Raw genomic sequence first — 8,845 nt, 5'->3', positions numbered from 1 at the left:
CTTAAGATTTGGAGGCACTACTTGTATGGAGTTCGATGTGAGATCTATACCGATCACAGGAGTCTTCAGTACATCATGAGCCAGAGGGACCTTAATTCGAGGCAGCGTCGTTGGATTGAGCTCCTGAAGGACTACGACCTCTCTATTCTCTATCCATCCGGGCACAGCGAAGATGTATCGTGATCTGAGGCAGCATTACTGGTGGGGTGGCATGAGGAGAGATATTGCTGACTTTGTTTCCCGTTGCTTGTGCTGCCAGCAGGTAAAGGCCGAGCATTTGAGGCCTGGTGGCGAGCTTCAGAGATTACCCATTCCTGAGTGGAAATGGTAGAGGATCACCATGGACTTCGTTGTAGGATTATCCCGCACTTGCCGTGGTCTTTATAGTATTTGGGTCATCGTGGATCGATTGACCAAGACAGCACACTTCATTCCTATCCATACTTCCTACAATGCTGAGAGGTTAGCCCGTATCTACATTCGAGAGGTTGTTCGTCTTCATGGTGTACCTGTTTCCATCATCTCCAACCGGGGCCCACAGTTCATATCTAGCTTCTGGAGGACCTTTCCGGATGAGTTAGGAACCCGTGTTGACCTTAGTACTGCTTTCCACCCGCAGACTGTTGGTCAGTGGGAGCGCACGATTCAGGTTCTTGAGGACATGTTGCGGGCTTGTGTTAAGGATTTTGGGGGTCAGTGGGACCAGTATTTGTCTTTGGCAGAGTTTGCGTACAACAACAGCTACCACTCGAATATTCAGATGGCCCCATTCGAGGCCTTATATGGTAGGCGTTGTCGCTCTCCAGTTGGTTGGTTTGAGTATACAGAGCCCAGGCCGCACGATACAGACTTGATGCGAGAGGCTTTAGATCATGTGAGGGTGATTCAAGATAGGCTCAGGACAGCCCAGAGTAGACATCAGAGTTATGCGGACCGTAAGCGTCGACTGTTGAAATTTGCTGTTGGTGATAGTGTATTCCTCCGTGTGTCGCCCATGAAGGGTGTAATGAGATTTGGGATGCGGGGCAAACTTAGCCCCAGGTATATAGGTTCTTTTGAGATATTGAGGACAGTTGGAGAGGTCAGATATGAGTTCGCTTTGTCCCCGGCCTTTTTAGCTATTCACCTGAGAGGTCACATATGAGTTCGCTTTGCCCCCGGCCTTTTCATCTATTCACCCAGTTTTTCATGTTTCGAAGTTGCGCCGGTATGTTCCAGATGAGTCCTATGTGATTCAGTATTATGCAGTTGACTTGGATGACATTTTGAGATACATTGAGGAGCCAGTTGCTATTTTGGCCAGAGATGTCAGACGGTTGCGTTCCAGAGCCATTCCTGTGATTGAGGTCCATTGGAGACATCGTCCAGTTGAGGAGGCTACCTGGGAGACCGAGCAGGAGATGTGAGAGCAGTTTCCCAGCTTGTTTGAGCCTTCAGGTACTTCTTGACTCTTACTTTCGCGGACGAAAGTTTTTTTAGTAGTGGATATTGTAATGACCCTCCAGGTCATTTTTAAATTAAAGCATTCATTCCATCGTTTAGAGCGTTCCTGTAGCGACCCCAGGTCATTTATGACTTGCTGGCACTGACTGTTCGATCGCCTGGTCGTTCGTTTGGGTTTTAGGCCCGTTTCCCTGTTTTGGAGATTTTATAACTTGAAAAGTTGACTTTGGTGAACATTCTTGGAAGACGTGCTCAGATGAAAATTCTGACAGCTAGGTTAGCTTCGGAATATCATTTTTTGTCTAGAACGACCCTTTGTTCACTTCCCGAGGCTTTAGGTGCCCGTTGTGGAATCTGGCTCAAAACGATACTGGGTGTGGGACCCACTTTTCATCGAAACGATCTCCAATGGAAATTCCAACTTCACCGTTGAGTCCGAAATATCATTTCCAATCAGATTCCGTATATGGTTTGTATTTTTACGATTCCGAACGAGTCCGAAATATAAGTTTGAAGAGTTGTTGAATTCTAACGCGGTGGTGACGTGGCAGAGCCACGCGACGCCATGTGGCAGCGTGTTGGTTGTTGAAAATTTCCAGGTTTAAGGACAATTTTCGTCCATTTTTTCCCTCATCTTCAAACATAGATATCTCCTCCATTTTAAGCTCAAATTAGGTGATTCAAAAGGCTAATTTCAAGAGAATTTCGTGCGGAATTTAGAGCTGAGCTCAGAAATGCGAGGGGAGCCTTCGTTTGAGGTAAGGAATCGAATTTAGCTACTGCTAGAGTGATTTTTCGGAATGAATTGTTGTTGAACTTTGAAAGGTTAGATCTTGATCATCTTAGGTCCGTTCTGATTCATTCTTGAGGCTAACTTGTAGATTTTTTTGCAAGGATCGTCGTGGTATAATATTTTTTGGTTGGAAGGGTCTCGTTTCTCCAGATATTAGTGATCAAGGGGCTACCAAGTCGTAAGTCAAGACTTTATTAATGATTTTAATTGTTGGGGGCTGATTTGCTATGTTTTAGGCATCTTTTTGTGCTAAATTTTGGGGTATTAGTTTAGTCATGTATTTGGGACGTTTTCACGGATTCATTTTCGGGATTCCAATTGTGGGTCCCACAATCCCGATTTACATCCAATTTCGGTCCGTCTCCGAAAAATATAATTTTGGTGTCAACATATTCATAATGACGAGGTGATTAACCTTTTGATAGTGGGGAAGCATTTGGAGACCGTTCGGAGGGGAAAAACTCGGGTACCGTGAGTTGGAGCACGCGTGATCGGCTTTCAGGTAGGCTTTGGCTTCCCCCTCGTGAGATTGAGCATGTTTAGGCAATTGTTTATTGATTTGCTTGAGTATGGAGGGGTTCGGGTGTCGGGCATGCTAAATTTCTATAATTCCTGCCTTAGCCCTTATTTCGGGAAATTGTTGAATTATGACAGCATGACACTAGATTGAGCATGTTTAGGCAATTTTTTATTGATTTGCTAGAGTATGGACGGGTTCCGGTGTCGAGGATGCTAAATTTCTATAATTCCTGCCTTAGACCTTATTTCGGGAAAGTGTTGGATTATGACAGCATGTCTCTTGATATTATTGAATATCTATATCTTGTGGTGTATATGATAATATTGATTTGAAGTATGTTTGGCCTTAGTCTAGGCTTAGACTAGTGTTTTCATAGACTTGCTAGGTTTTGGATGCCGTTAGGCAGTAGAACTTTTTCCGACGTCGTTTCGGGCGGTCAGCTCCTGTTAGACTGATATAGCAGACCTGAGTCTGATAGTCTGAGCCTTAGCTAGGCGGTAACTCAGCTTATGACCCTGTATCCATAATGCCCTGCTTTTTTATTGGCTACAGTACCCGGTTAGAGTCCGTGGTCCAGCTTACCTGTGATATGATTTTGGCTACAGTACCCGGTTAGAGTCCGTGCTCCAGCTTACCTGTGATGTGATTTTGGCTACAGTACCCGGTTAGAGTTCGTGGTCCAGCCTACCCGTGCCAGACCTTTGGCTACAGCACTCGGTTCGAGTCCGTGGTCCAGTTGATATAGGTTGACTCATTAGCTATAGTACCCGGTTCGAGTCTGTGGTCCAGCTTGCACGTGGTGCATTCCTAATTCCTTACTGAAGCGTCAGTTTAGTCCTGATTACTCTCATATGTAGGTTGAGGTTTTGGAGGTTGGAGATGTTCCGATTAAAGCCTGGGACGTAATGAGATCTTGGAATATAATTGGGAATGGTTCAGTTAAAATCCGAAAATTGGTAATATTGTGGTAGACCTTATAGCTCCATTATTTTACTTCAACTGCCGGTGCATCTGTCAGGTTTATGCGAGCCCCACGGAGTTAGTTAGATTCCTTGTCTTAGTTACCTATACACTCGTGTACATACCCACATTTACTACTCTTTTGCCCTTGATTGTGACCCTTTGTTTGCATTTCAGTTCACTTTTGCTTATCTTGCTCAGTCGGCCTGACGCCTACTGGGTACATGTTGATTTGGTACTCATACTACACTCTGCATCATTTTCGTGATGCAGATTCGAGTACTAGCTACCGACGTTGATTCGAGCCACCTGCGGTCGTGATCGGAGGCAAGGGTGAGCACAGAACGTCCTGGATTTACCCTTCTCCTTCTCTACTTACTTTTGCTTGTATTTTGCCTTTGAGACAACTTGTTTCTGTGGTCCACTTTTAGGACTTGTACTTTTGTTAGTAGCTCTGTACTTGTGACTTCCAGGTTTTGGGAGAAATTCATTTTGTGTATATAGGTCTAGTCGCTTCCGCCCGTTCACTGCATGTTCTTGTTATATTTATTCCTATTTTAGGTTGATTGGTTGTTTTCTACCATGACATCCCATTACTTCGAGTTCCGGGATATGGGTCGGCTTGCCTACTGGTGGGTCATATAGTAGGCGCCATCAGGACCTGAGAAATTGGGTCTTGACAAATTGCTATCAAAGCCCTAGGTTCGTCAGTCTCACTTGTACAGAGCTAACGTCTAGTAGAGTCCTGCACATCGGTACGGAGACGTCCGTTACTTATCTTCGGGAGGCTATAGGATGTCTTTAGGAACGTGTCGCTTTTGTATCACTGTCGTGCATTGTGTGTCTTATCGGTTTCTGAAAATCTTACTTGTTTCCTTCCTTTACAAGGATGGCTCGCACGCGTGGTAGTGCCCCAGCTAGGGGTAGAGGCCAACCTAGAGCAGCACCAGCCCAGGACCGAGAGCAAACTCCGTAGCCGGTGATAGAGCCACCAACAGCTGCAGCACAACAGCAACGATGGGCCCAAAACTAGCCCAACCACCGCCCGAGCCTGTAGCAGCTCCAGGTATGCAGGGGATGCTCATATAGATACTAGCTGCCATTGGGGGTAGGCAGCAGGACCCAGCTCCAGCCGCTTCTGTACCACAGGGCCAGCCTGTACCAGTGGCACCGGTTGTTCAGCCTTACGAGTTGGAGGGCGTCATGCCACTTCGGGAGAAGAAGATGCTCGGGGTGTTCCTTAGACTATCACCGCGGCGTTTTTCTGGGGCTGTGGGTGAGGATGCCCACGAGTTTCTACTTGATTGCCGCGAGCGGCCACAGACTTTGGGTTTTATGGCGTCGAAAGGAGCAGACTTCACCGCTTACCAGCTAGACGGTCCCGCCAGGCAGTGGTGTCGTTCATACTTAGAGACCAGGCTAGCTGGGTCTCCACCGGTCACATGGACTGAGTTTTCAGAGGCCTTCTTGGCCCGATTTATTCCCAGAAGCATCAGAGATCAACTCAGAGATCATTTTACTCGGTTAGTGCAGTGCTCCATGACAGTATCAGAGTATGAGGCCCGATTCCACGAGCTCTCCAAGTATGCCGCCATGATATTATCTACTGAGGAGGAGAGGGTTCGTTGTTTTGTTCGGGGTTTGAGACTACAATTGCGGATTGAGACTCAGTCTTTAGTCTCAGCGGGCCGCTCATTTCTGGATGTATTGGACCATGTCCGCACTATTGAGCAGCTCCATTGCGAGGCCCAAGAGGGCAGCGACAAGAGGGCTAGACAAGAGGATAGTCATGATAGGCGCCGTTTCAGACCCCGAGAGTCCTATGAAAGATATCAGCAGAGGTTTCAGTCGGGTCAGTCTCGTCGCCCCTTCCAGGCCACTCTCCAGGCATCGGAGGGTGATCGGCACCGCCCTATTGGTTTTAGTGCCGATCCTAGTCGGGGCCGAGATAGTTCTCAGATGGGCTCTTCTGGCCGGAGTAGCCGACCTCCAGCTCTCAGTCGACAGTCCCACGGGTGCAATGAGTGTGGGGAGGGTGGTCCCCGAGGAGGCAGGTTAGGGGGCAGAGCTGATGCACAGGGTAGTGGAGCACAGGCCCACTTTTATGCAGCTTCAGCTAGAGCAGATGCTGAGACCTCGGACGATGTTATCACAGGTACAGTGTTATTATGCCATCAACCCGCATTCACCTTATTTGATCCAGGCTCTACTTATTCTTATATATTTGTTTATTGTGCTCCTCGATTGAGTATTAGCCCAGAGTTATTGGTTGAGCCGTTTCCTGTTTCGACCCCGGTAGGTGAGTCTTTAGTAGTGGATTAGGTATTTAGATCCTGTTTGGTGACTATTCAGATGCAACGGGTGATCTCATTTTGCTTGACATGGTGGATTTTGATTTGATTTTGGGTATGGATTGGTTATCCCCCCCATCGTGCGATCTTGGTTTGCTATGCCAAGACCGTTACTTTAGCCGTGCCTAGTATTCCACCGGTGGTGTGGCGGGGCTCTTGTAGTCGCACGCCAGTTGGGGTTATATCTTTTGTTCGGGCCCAGAGGTTGATGGTAGCGCGTGTTTGGCTTATTTAGCTTATGATAGAGATGTTAGTAGGGGGGTTCCTATCGTTGATTCGGTACCTATTTTTCGAAAGTTTACAGATGTGTTTTCTCCTGATCTGCCTGGTCTCCCTCCTGATCGTGACATTGACTTTCCTATTGAAGTAGAGCCGGGCACTAAGCCCATTTCTATACCACCGTACCGTATGGCCCCCGTAGAGCTCAAGGAGCTCAGTGTTCAGATTCAGGATCTCTTAGATAAGGGATTCATTCGGCCTAGTGTATCGCCTTGGGGTGCCCCAGTCCTCTTCGTGAAGAAGAAGGATGGTACACTGCGATTGTGCATCGACTACAGGGAACAAGGTGACGGTGAAGAACCGTTTCCCCATGCCTAGGATTGATTATCTATTTGACCAACTTCAGGGTGCCGTGGTATTTTCTAAGATTGATTTAAGATCCGGCTATCACCAGTTGAGGATTAGGGCAGCGGACGTCCCTAAAACTGCATTTAGGACTCGTTACGGCCACTATGAGTTCGTAGTGATGTCCTTTGGGTTGACTAACCCCCTGCCACGTTCATGGACTTGATGACTAGGGTGTTTAGGTCGTACTTGGATTCGTTTGTCATAGTCTTCATAGATGACATTCTAGTATACTCGCGTAGCCGGGAGGAACATGAGCAGCATTTGAGGATAGTGCTCCAGACTTTGAGAGGCCAGCGACTTTTTGCCAAGTTCTCAAAGTGCGAGTTTTTGCTTGAGTCCGTAGCATTCTTGGGTCACGTGGTATCTAAGGTTGGCATTATGGTAGATCCCGCTAAGATTGAGTCCATTCGTGATTGGGCCAGGCCCACCTCTATGACTGAGATTCGTAGCTTCGTCAGATTGGCAGGCTACTACAGGTGTTTTGTTGAGGGATTTTCTTCTATTGCAGCGCCTTTGATTCGGATGACTCGCCAGGATGTTCCGTTTGTGTGGTTGGAGGTGTGTGAGAGGAGCTTTCTGAGGCTTAAGGAGTTGCTTACCACCACTCCTATATTGACTCTTCCAGTTGAGGGTGAGGGGTTTACTGTTTATTGTGACGCATCCGGCATTGGTTTGGGTTGTGTACTGATGCAGCAGGGCCGCGTTTTTTCTTATGCGTCGAGGAAGCTTAAGCCACACGAGCGCAACTACCCCACTCATGACTTAGAGTTCGTGGCGGTAGTTTTTGCCCTTAAGATTTGGAGGCATTACCTGTATAGAGTTCGATGCGAGATCTATACTGATCACAAGAGCCTTCAGTACATTATGAGCCACAGGGATCTTAATTCGAGACAGCGGCATTGGATTGAGCTCCTGAAGGGCTATGACCTCTCTATTCTCTACCATCTGGGCAAGGCGAATGTACTAGCAGACGCCTTGAGTCGGAAGGCAGTGAGTATGGGTAGTCTAGCCTTTCTTTCTACTACGGAGCGACCATTAGCTTTGGACATCCAGTCCTTAGCTAACTGGATGATACGGCTTGATATCTCTGATTCCCGGTGTGTACTAGCTTATGTGGATGCTCAGTCATCTCTGCTGGATCGCATTCGTAGCCGTCAGTTTGAGGATGAGGACGTAGTAGCACTTCGAGATCGAGTTTTGAGAGGTGACACCGGCCTAGCTACCTTAGATTTAGATGGGGTTTTACGATTTGGTGATCGACTTTGTGTTCCAAGAGTTGGGGGTTTGATTCAGATGATTCTTACCGAGGCCCATGAGTCCAAATATTCTATTCATCCGGGCACAGCTAAGATGTATCGAGACTTGAGACAGCACTACTGGTGGAGCGGCATGAAGAGAGATATTGCGGATTATGTATCGCGTTGCTTGAGTTGTCAGCAGGTTAAGGCCGAGCATTTTAGGACTGTTGACGAGCTTCAGAGATTCCCCATTCCTGAGTGGAAATGGGAGAGGATCACCATGGACTTCGTTGTAGGATTATCCCGCACTTGCCATGGTCTTGATAGTATTTGGGTCATCGTGGATCGATTTACCAAGTCAACACACTTCATTCCTGTCCATACTTCCTACAGTGCTGAGAGGTTAGCCCGTATCTACATTCGAGAGGTGGGTCGTCTTCATGGTGTGCCTGTTTCCATCATCTCAGACCGGGGACCACAGTTCACATCTAGCTTCTGGAGGACCTTCCAGGATGAGTTGGGTACCCGTGTTGACCTTAGTACAGCTTTCCACCCGCAGACTGATGGTCAGTGCGAGCGCACGACTCAGGTTCTTAAGGACATGTTGCGGGCTTGTGTTTAAGGATTTTGGGGGTCAGTGGGACCATTATTTTCCTTTGGTAGAGTTTGCGTACAACAATAGCTACCACTCGAATATTCAGATGGCCCCATTCGAGGCCTTATATGGTAGGCATTGTCGCTCTCCAGTTGGTTGGTTTGAGTATACAAAGCCCAGGCCGCACGATACAGACTTGATGCGAGAGGCTTTAGATCATGTGAGGGTGATTCAAGATAGTCTCAGGACAGCCCAGAGTAGACATCAGAGTTATGCGGACCGTAAGCGTCGACTGTTGAAATTTGTTGTTGGTGAGAG

Source organism: Solanum tuberosum, unplaced genomic scaffold (genome assembly GCF_000226075.1).
Source record: "Solanum tuberosum cultivar DM 1-3 516 R44 unplaced genomic scaffold, SolTub_3.0 scf00870, whole genome shotgun sequence".
In the NCBI taxonomy this organism is placed as follows: Eukaryota; Viridiplantae; Streptophyta; class Magnoliopsida; order Solanales; family Solanaceae; genus Solanum; species Solanum tuberosum.
Note: the sequence above shows the minus strand (reverse complement) of the source record.